We start from the raw sequence: 8,959 nt of genomic DNA, 5'->3' as shown, positions 1-8,959 counted from the left end.
TGGCTTCTACTCGGCTAGTCCCCGGCGAAGGATCTAGCCTACACCGAAGAAAGTTCTCCGGTGAAGGAAGTTCTCCCGACACAGACGATTCATGTTATGCCACCGGGACACTCGATTCCGATACCTGTGAACGAATCGATCGGCAGGATGCCTGGGACGCTGCAATGATGCTGGTTGGAGGATGGCTTCCGGTTCACTGGCGCCCCGACGATCCGTACTGGGGATACGTTGCCATATACTCGTCTAATCCCCGGCGAAGGATTTAGACTACACCGACGAAGAGTTTCCCGACAACGGAAAAACTCCCGAGCCGACGCTTGTTCGCTGATCGCTCTTTAGCGGCCGGCGGTCGCGGCTGCCTGTTGTTTTGCGCTCCAATTCCGCTGCACGATGCCCGCGATCTGGGAGGGCGCGGTCGACACTGCGTTCCAGTTCTCCTCACTGTGACACATCTTCTTGACTAGGTTCGCTGGTGTAGTTCCTCTGCCACATACTTCCAATAGGCCATTCCTTTGTGTCACCATCTCAAGCTCATTTGGACAGCCAGGGCAAGCAGGAGATGTCTCGTGGCCGACCTGTGTAGATACCACCTAGAACAACCGTGACCTGTGAGGAACTGCGTCAGGCCAAAATTTACTTCGCCGTGTCGATCCATCCGGAGATTTTTTGAATGAGCCGATGTGTCCACCTGTCCTTGGTTGAGCTGCCCCATTTTTTTGTCACTCGCGTAGGGAGGTTGTGTTGGCAATCCTTTGGGCGTTCCTATCCCTCCGCATATCGTAGCACTCCACGTTCTCCTTGATATGCAGTCCAATAGGCATCATGCACGCCACCACGCAGGCTATGTCTCCAGATATCGTACGCAATTTTGCGTTGTGTTCCACCCGGAGTGCCGACGCCCATACCGGGCTGCGTATCTGAGGATCGAAACTGCCACACCTGCCAGTAACCTGCGTTTGCTGGAACACACCGGCAAGCTGTTGTCCATCATTCGCCATTGAAGCACTTTTACAGGCATATTCAACATGCTTGCCGAAACTGAGCTTGACGTCAAGCATCACTCCCAATTGCTTCAGTAATCTCTTGGAGGGGATCATGCAATCACCAGCATGTGCCGACGCCTCTTGCTCTGATTTTATGTTGTTTATCACAATCATATCTTTTTCATGATGCGCTAGTTGCAGTTTCCTGCTACGCAATCAGTCTTCCACCATGCTGATCGAGTATGATGCGCTCAGTTCGACCCCTAAGATGGATTAGCGTGACATCGTTCGCGAACCGCGAACATTATATTCCACAGGAGTGGGCCCAAGATGGATCCCTGCGGCCGTGATAGGAGTGCTACGTAAGCCTTCCTCGGTCTCGTAGAGCAATACCCGGTTCGGAAAGAAGCCTTCCCGAATCTTGTACAGCCCTTCTGGTACTCCCAGTCGAAGGAGGGAGTCAGTCGGCAGACCCAACAAACACTATTGAACGCGTTTTTGACGTGAAGTGTTTCTACCACGCAGTAACGAATTCCACGCCGATTGGATTGAATAGCGACCTCCGCGGTGGCTACCGCCGAGTTAAGGCATCCGCCGTAGACCTGCTTTCACGGGACCCGTACTGTTCGTTAGACAGTCTCCTCTATGAACGGGGATAGCCTGTTCAGGATGATTATCTCCAGGAGATATCCTATGGTATCGATCAGGCAGATTGGTCTATATGCCGACGGTTCCCAGGATGTTTCCCAGGTTTCGGTAACAGTACCAATCTCTGCCTTTTCCAAATATCCGGGAACGTGCGCTCGTTCAGATATCTCTGCATGACCCTGAACATGTTCAGTTTTGAGATTATAGCAACCTTTAGAGCCGCGTTCGGGATACTATCTGGCTTTCTTAGTGTCGAACAATCTCGCCGCTGACAATAAGTCATCATTCGTTACTCTGCCAGCATCGTTTGTTGATAGCGGTGCTTGCGGCCACGGAGACGTGTCGTAGTGAGGAAAGATGATCTTATGATCTTCTTCAGCTTCGCCGGACTACGTTCAGGGGGTGCTAATGCCCTTCTCGTTTTGGCCATAACCATCCTGTAGGCATCACCCCATGGGTTAGTGTGGCGACTACCCCACACCGTTGCCCATCCGTTGAATTCTCCTGCCATCACGACTGGTTTTTTACCCACCAGGTTTACGGTTCCAGTTTTTAAGTTGATAGTTTTTACTCTGCAAAAAAGAACCAACGAAAGCTTTCAAATTTATCAACGATCTTCTTAAATTAACCAACGTTATTTTTTTGTGTGTAGAAATAACCGATGATGGAGTTGTTTTTTTTTAATCTGAAAATTAACCGAACCATTCGTTAGATCCATTTGGTTTACAGTTTATGGTAGTTGTTTGACAATTCAGCAATTACCGAATAATCAGCAATCAATTCAACCACCAAATTGATTGCTGTTGATTGTTTAGCTGTTGAAAATACTATAAAAAATTACTGTAGAATGTGGTCAGGTTTTAAATACTAACAGCTCAGTCTATTTTGTATCAATTATTAATATTATTTCATCATTTGATTGGAAATATTTCTAAGTTTCGATTTGAATGTATCAAGCCACGTATTATCAATTATATATTATTGAAATTTCGATTAGTGGCGAGCAGTGTCCTATTTGTCTGCTAAATATCTCCGTCATACCAGATTTCCCTACCATAGATGACGGTTTAGAAGGAGTAAGCGATATATCAAAGGAAAAGCATCGCTCTGATTGGTCAATCGATGCAGAAGCTGTTGGGAGCACGCGAATCTATAAATAGAAGCGAAATTATAGCTAACGTTTCAGGTTAAGGTTAGGTTAAGTAGGTTAAATTTTGAGTGCTTAAGATTACTTTCTAATTTATATAAAATGAACTCGATAGATAAGGAGAAAAATTTTATCGTTTCAACTGAAATCGCAGAATGGTCGAGAAACTTAACCCTATAAAAATAACTGCGTGCATACAAAACTTGAACGCAAGCTAGGGGAAGAGAAGCTTAAATATCAAAATCGCAAGTATGTACAAAGATATAATTGCATACATTTGGGATATTGGTGTAATTTTGTCGGCTATAGAATAAATACAAATCAAGACAAACGATGTTCGGTGTTGGTTCCTAATCACAATCAATCTAAGCAAACTCTCATGCAATTGCGGATTCAAAAGTGGTTCGATTGATTGAACTTTTTTTATTGTAGATGATTAGAAGTTTTGTTGCCTATTTCCACATCAATGGCTCGAACAACCCCATGAGGCTGATCCTTGTAGTTTTTAAGTAATATGATAAGAAAAAGTTTTGTTCATTTTATCTATGACATTATTATAATGCTATATAATGATACAACAAAAGTTATTGTTGAAATGAACCGTATCAGTTTTATTTCTTATAAACCAGAGAAAATTATTTATCCGCGAATAAACAGAAAAGTTTATGCGCGTTTCAAAGAGTGAAATTTCATCTGCTTATTGCTTTGTCATAAGGCTTTTCATCAATTCAAGCGTAAATATTGATAATGAATCATATTTAATGTAATAAATTTTTGATGCAGGATATCTTTATCATTACTAGACTGCAATGGCACCGAATCATTGGACACTATAAAAGTAATATACCAAGATTTGAAATGTGCAGAGATACCAATGGTAATCTTCTCACGAACGAACGTGAGGTGATCGACAGGTGGAAGCAGTGCTATGACGAGCATCTGAATGGCGAAGCACAAGATACAGGAATCAATCTGGGTGCACGTTCAGCCGACGACAGATTCCCAGCCCCTGATCTGTCGGAGATAAGTGAGGAGATCGGCAAGCTGAGGAACAACAAAGCCGCGGGCAATGACCAGTTGCCAGGCGAGCTGCTCAAACATGGAGGAGAGGCACTGGTTAGAGCGCTGCACTGAATGATTACTAGGATTTGGGAGGAGGAGATTCTACCGCAGGAATGGATGGATGGGGTGGTATGTTCCGTCTACAAAAAGGGCGATAAGCTAGACTGTTGCAATTACCGCGCAATCACATTGCTGAACGCCGCCTACAAGATACTCTCCCGTATCCTTTGCCGTCGTCTATCACCAATAGCTAAGGAATTCGTAGGGCAGTACCAAGCGGGATTTACTGGAGCCCGCGCCACTACGGATCATATATTTTTGTGATAAGACAAGTACTCCAGAAGTGTCGTGAATACAACGCACCCACGCATCACCTATTCATTGACTTCAAAGTGGCATACGACACAATCGATCGAGAACAGCTATGGCAGATAATGCACGAATACGGTTTCCCGGATAAACTGACGCGATTGGTCAAAGCAACGATGGATAGAGTGATGTGCTACGTCCGAGTATCTGAGACGCTCTCGAGTCCCTTCGAATCTCGGAGAGGGCTACGTCAAGATGATGGACTTTCTTGTATCTTGTTCAATATTGCCCTGGAAGGTGCGATTCGAAGAGCGAGGATCGACACGAGTGGCACGATCTTCCGAAAGTCCGTACAACTTTTTGGCTTCGCTGACGATATTGATATTGTGACACGTAACCTTGAGAAGATGATGGAAACCTACATCGGACTGAAAGCTGAAGCCAGGCGTATCGGACTGGCCATAAATGCGTCGAAAACAAAATACATGTTAGGAAGAGGCTCTAGAGAAGAAACACTACACCTCCCATCACGAATATTGATAGACGGTGACGATATCGAGGTGGTTTACGAGTTTGTGTATTTGGGCTCACTGGTGACCGCCGACAATGACACCAGCAGAGAAATACAGAGACGAAATTGACCATCTACAAAGCACTCATTAGACCGGTTGTTCTCTATAGCCACGAGACATGGACTATGCTGGCAGAGGACCAACGCGCCCTCAGTGTTTTCAAAAGAAAGGTACTGAGGACCATCTATGGCGGAGTGCAGATGGAAGACGGAACGTGGAGACGGCGTATGAATCACGAATTGCAACAGCTGGTAGGAGAACCACCCATCGTACGGACAGCTTAAATCGGACGTCTACGATGGGCTAGGCATGTCATAAGGATGTCGGATGACAGCCCAGTGAAAATAGTTCTTGGATCTAATCCGACTGGTACAAACAGAAGAGGAGCGCAGCGAGCAAGGTGGATCGATCAAGTGGAGGGTGATCTCAAAAGCATCCGTGCCTTGAGTGGCTGGCGACGAGCAGCCATGGACCGAGTTATGTAGAGACGTATGCTTGATACAGCAAAGGACGAATTATTGCGAATGTGAATAATTGAAATTGCTAATTATATAAATCGAACCAAACATGTATTAAAACGAATCCACCAAATTATTTCGAAAGAAACCATTATACTCTTGAAAATATACCAAAATATGAGATTTTAATAAACAGAAGCGTAAGTAGCAATAATAATTATTTTAGGTAAAATTCCTCTCATTTATTTCAACTGGCAAATTTATAAATCCAAAGCACTATAAATATTATTTTTACCTAAAGTTAGTTTATTTTAAAATGATTTTTCGCGTAAAATTTACTATGAAATTGTTTGTTAAGAAATTGACAGGAACGCAAAAGTAAAACATTTGTTATTTTTATCAAAATATATATTTAAGCAAACTAATCCACCGAGAAAAATCAAATATCTAGTTTTTTAGTTTAAAGCAACAATATTGACTGTTTCAAAACAAACTTTCTTTTGTCACTATTTCAATAAAATAAATCGTTGCGTGAAATCAAGCTTTAATTTCCTTAACAATATTTTTCTCTTCGTGTACCAGTGTATATGGAAGATAATGCTATAGAAGTGCGTGTGCATGATCTACCCTAATGCGTAGCTGATCATTATATTCGCAAAACTAGAAAAGGAAGTGTAGAAGAACTTTTTCCCCGATATTCAAAATGACGTACATTTGTTACGCATACACTTGAGGAAGGCTAAACTTATTTGATTTTCGGCCAGGATATTGCTGAAAATCAAATAAGTCACATGTATGTGATGTGGATGTAAATCAATATTGCCAAAAAGCTGTTCATCCCAAATAACCTTAGTATATCATCAACAACAATGAAGCACCCTCTTCAACGAAACCATCAGTTTTATCTCATATCGAACAAAGTACTATATTTTAGCGACTTCAAAAAACGTGTACAAAAGCGAGCGATTGCTATTGTCAATACTTGCAAAAAAGTCACTCCATTCACTTTTAAAGAGTTTGTTACCATCGGAATATAATCATGTGTTCTCGTACGAAGAAACATGCAAAATTTCTGAAGAACGAATGAACGGTTCAAAAGAACTAGTTCTGAACGATTCGTTGAAGTGAACTGCTTTGCCCATCTCTATTGAAGACATCATATTGAGAGCTATGATAATGTATAATGTTCATTTCTGAGGCCCTGAATGTTAGATCCGAACCATTGTGCAATGTTATTAATAAAGAATCATGCAAAATCAATTCCACAAGATTTATCACATTTTCTCCAGAAATGATCAGCACAAAGATTATTTACTTATTCAATTAGTTCATGTTTTGTGCTCGCTATAAGCGAGAAAGATGTATATCATTAGAATTCAATATGCATTGAATTGCATTGATTTAGACTCAAATCCATGTAAGAGAAAAAATATACAAAACGAGCATAGCTAGGTGAAGTCTAAGAAAATCTTCTAAGCACTTTCAGCTTAATCGCTTAAAATCCCATCATCAATCTATCAACCTCGCTACTTTTTTTTGACATGTAAATGCCAAGTTAACAGTTGACAACACTGTCAAGGATACCTGACATCTGGTCGGCGAACGAAAAACTTTCATCAGTAAATGAGTGATCGATTTCAGAAATCTGTGAACATCTGTGTCATTTTCAAAATCTGCGTAGAGTTAAAAATTTTTGAAATACAGATTAATCTGTAAACCTGACATCCCTACTCTGGTGTATAACAATGAATCATAAATCAAATAAACACATAGATTTCTCACTGTACGGTGACACTAACCGCACCTCTAGTGACAAACGGGTGTACTTTTTTCCATTAGCTACTGTGGTTGTGTTAAATGCGCAGGCAACTTTTTGCATGCATTTTAGGAGCATTTACGCACCAATTCTCCACCAGACGATGCTTTTGGTGTCACGGGTTTCTCAACCACATTACTATTACACTGGGAAATCTATGTTTATTTGATTTATGAATGAATCCAGCCAGAGATGTATTCGAAGTGGGTTTGCGTTCGTTTTTCTAGTTTTAAATAGGTACGGGATATCTTTTTCATTTGCAGAATCTTTCATCCGGTTCAATTTTATGTATTATTGTCATATTTTTGCCCAGTGGTAGTGGAGTTTTGATCATCATGAAACTCTTAAAACCAATACATTTCGGTGTAATCTGCAGGATCAACAGTAATGAATGCTATACCATTACTTATTTTGTTTCCATTTATTTCGGGAGGGGCCAAGGACCCGTTGCCACTACGTGCTACGTGCTTGACCCTAATATCACCTATATCCGAAAACCGCTCATTTATTATACTGCTCTTGCATCTTGAAGACATAATAGCTTTAAAGTATGATGTTTATTTTTGAACCCTTGAATTGTAGATCCGAACCATTGTGCAATGTTATTAATAAGGAATCATGCAAAATCAATTAGACTAAACTTATCACATTTTTTTCATTAATGATCAGCACAAAGTTTATTTCCTTTTTCAATTAGTTAATATTTAATACCTGATATAAACGAGAAAGTTGTATATCATTAGAATATGCAATGATTTAGACTCTTCTTCTGGTTGGCGTCACCTCACTTGAGATGACACCGATTGATGGCACAGCAACATAGGCCGTATTGCCAACTAATTTTTCTCCGGAAATCTCTAGTTAGACTCAAATACATGTGAGAGAAAAAATAAATACAAAACGAGCATAACTAGGTGAAGTCTAAGAAAAACTTCTAAGGCTGTGGAAAATTTCGCGGTTAATTTTAACTTTTGGTTTAAATCTGACACTTGAGTGGTTATTTTGTGTCGAGTAGTTAAATTTAACCAAAACTGCGGCCCATTTCAAAATTTAACGAACGGAAAGTTATTTGGGTTTATTTTCCACTGGAAATATTTTCAACTAAAGAATCAATAGTAGAATTTTCATTGCAAGATTTTTTTCAGTGTCGGAAAATAATCATCGATCTGTCAAAAATAACCATGCTCTCTAGCAGAGTTATTTTTGATTACATCAAATTAACCGCTCGAGTGTCAGATTTTAACCAAAAGTTAAAATTAACCGCGAAATGGTTGACAGCCTTATACCATGTTCACATTAGCGCTGATATCACTTGATACACCGAGATGATATGCATATCATGTCGAAGTGTTCACATATGATCGAAATGATATCGTTTGACAATCAAGTTGTTATATTGAATGTTCTCATTAGAAATAATATCAATAATATTACCTTTCTCTATTGAAATTAAATCAATAATTAAAGTCTTGCATTTTATGGTCTCGGAACGCCAGTATTCGTTGAAAAATTCGAAATTATAATGATTGTTTATTGTCACTCTCGAAGTGACGTTCATAAATGAGTGCGTTCAATGCCATTGTCCGTGTTGCTAGTTGCGATTTTTGACAACTCGACATGATATCGTACATGATATCCCGGATATCATGTCAAAATGATAATACGCATTGACATCAAATTGTATGGGATATCAAGTGATATCGCATATGATATCATCGGATATCAAGTATATCCGTACACACTTAAATTTTTTAGCTGAGTCTCGGCAAAAAAATGCCGAGATTCGCACAGCCGAGTAATCAGCAATCATCTCGGCAAAAATAAAATTACTGAGCGTCTCGGCACACTAAAATTTGACAAACGTCAAATATTGCCGAAATCGCCAGCATAAGATTTACTGTTTGCTCAGTGAAACGTTCACTGAATATTCGGCAATCCAATGAAACGAAAAAATGAAAAAATAA

This window comes from Malaya genurostris, chromosome 1 (genome assembly GCF_030247185.1).
Source record: "Malaya genurostris strain Urasoe2022 chromosome 1, Malgen_1.1, whole genome shotgun sequence".
NCBI classification, from domain to species: Eukaryota; Metazoa; Arthropoda; class Insecta; order Diptera; family Culicidae; genus Malaya; species Malaya genurostris.
This window is presented reverse-complemented; position numbering follows the sequence as displayed.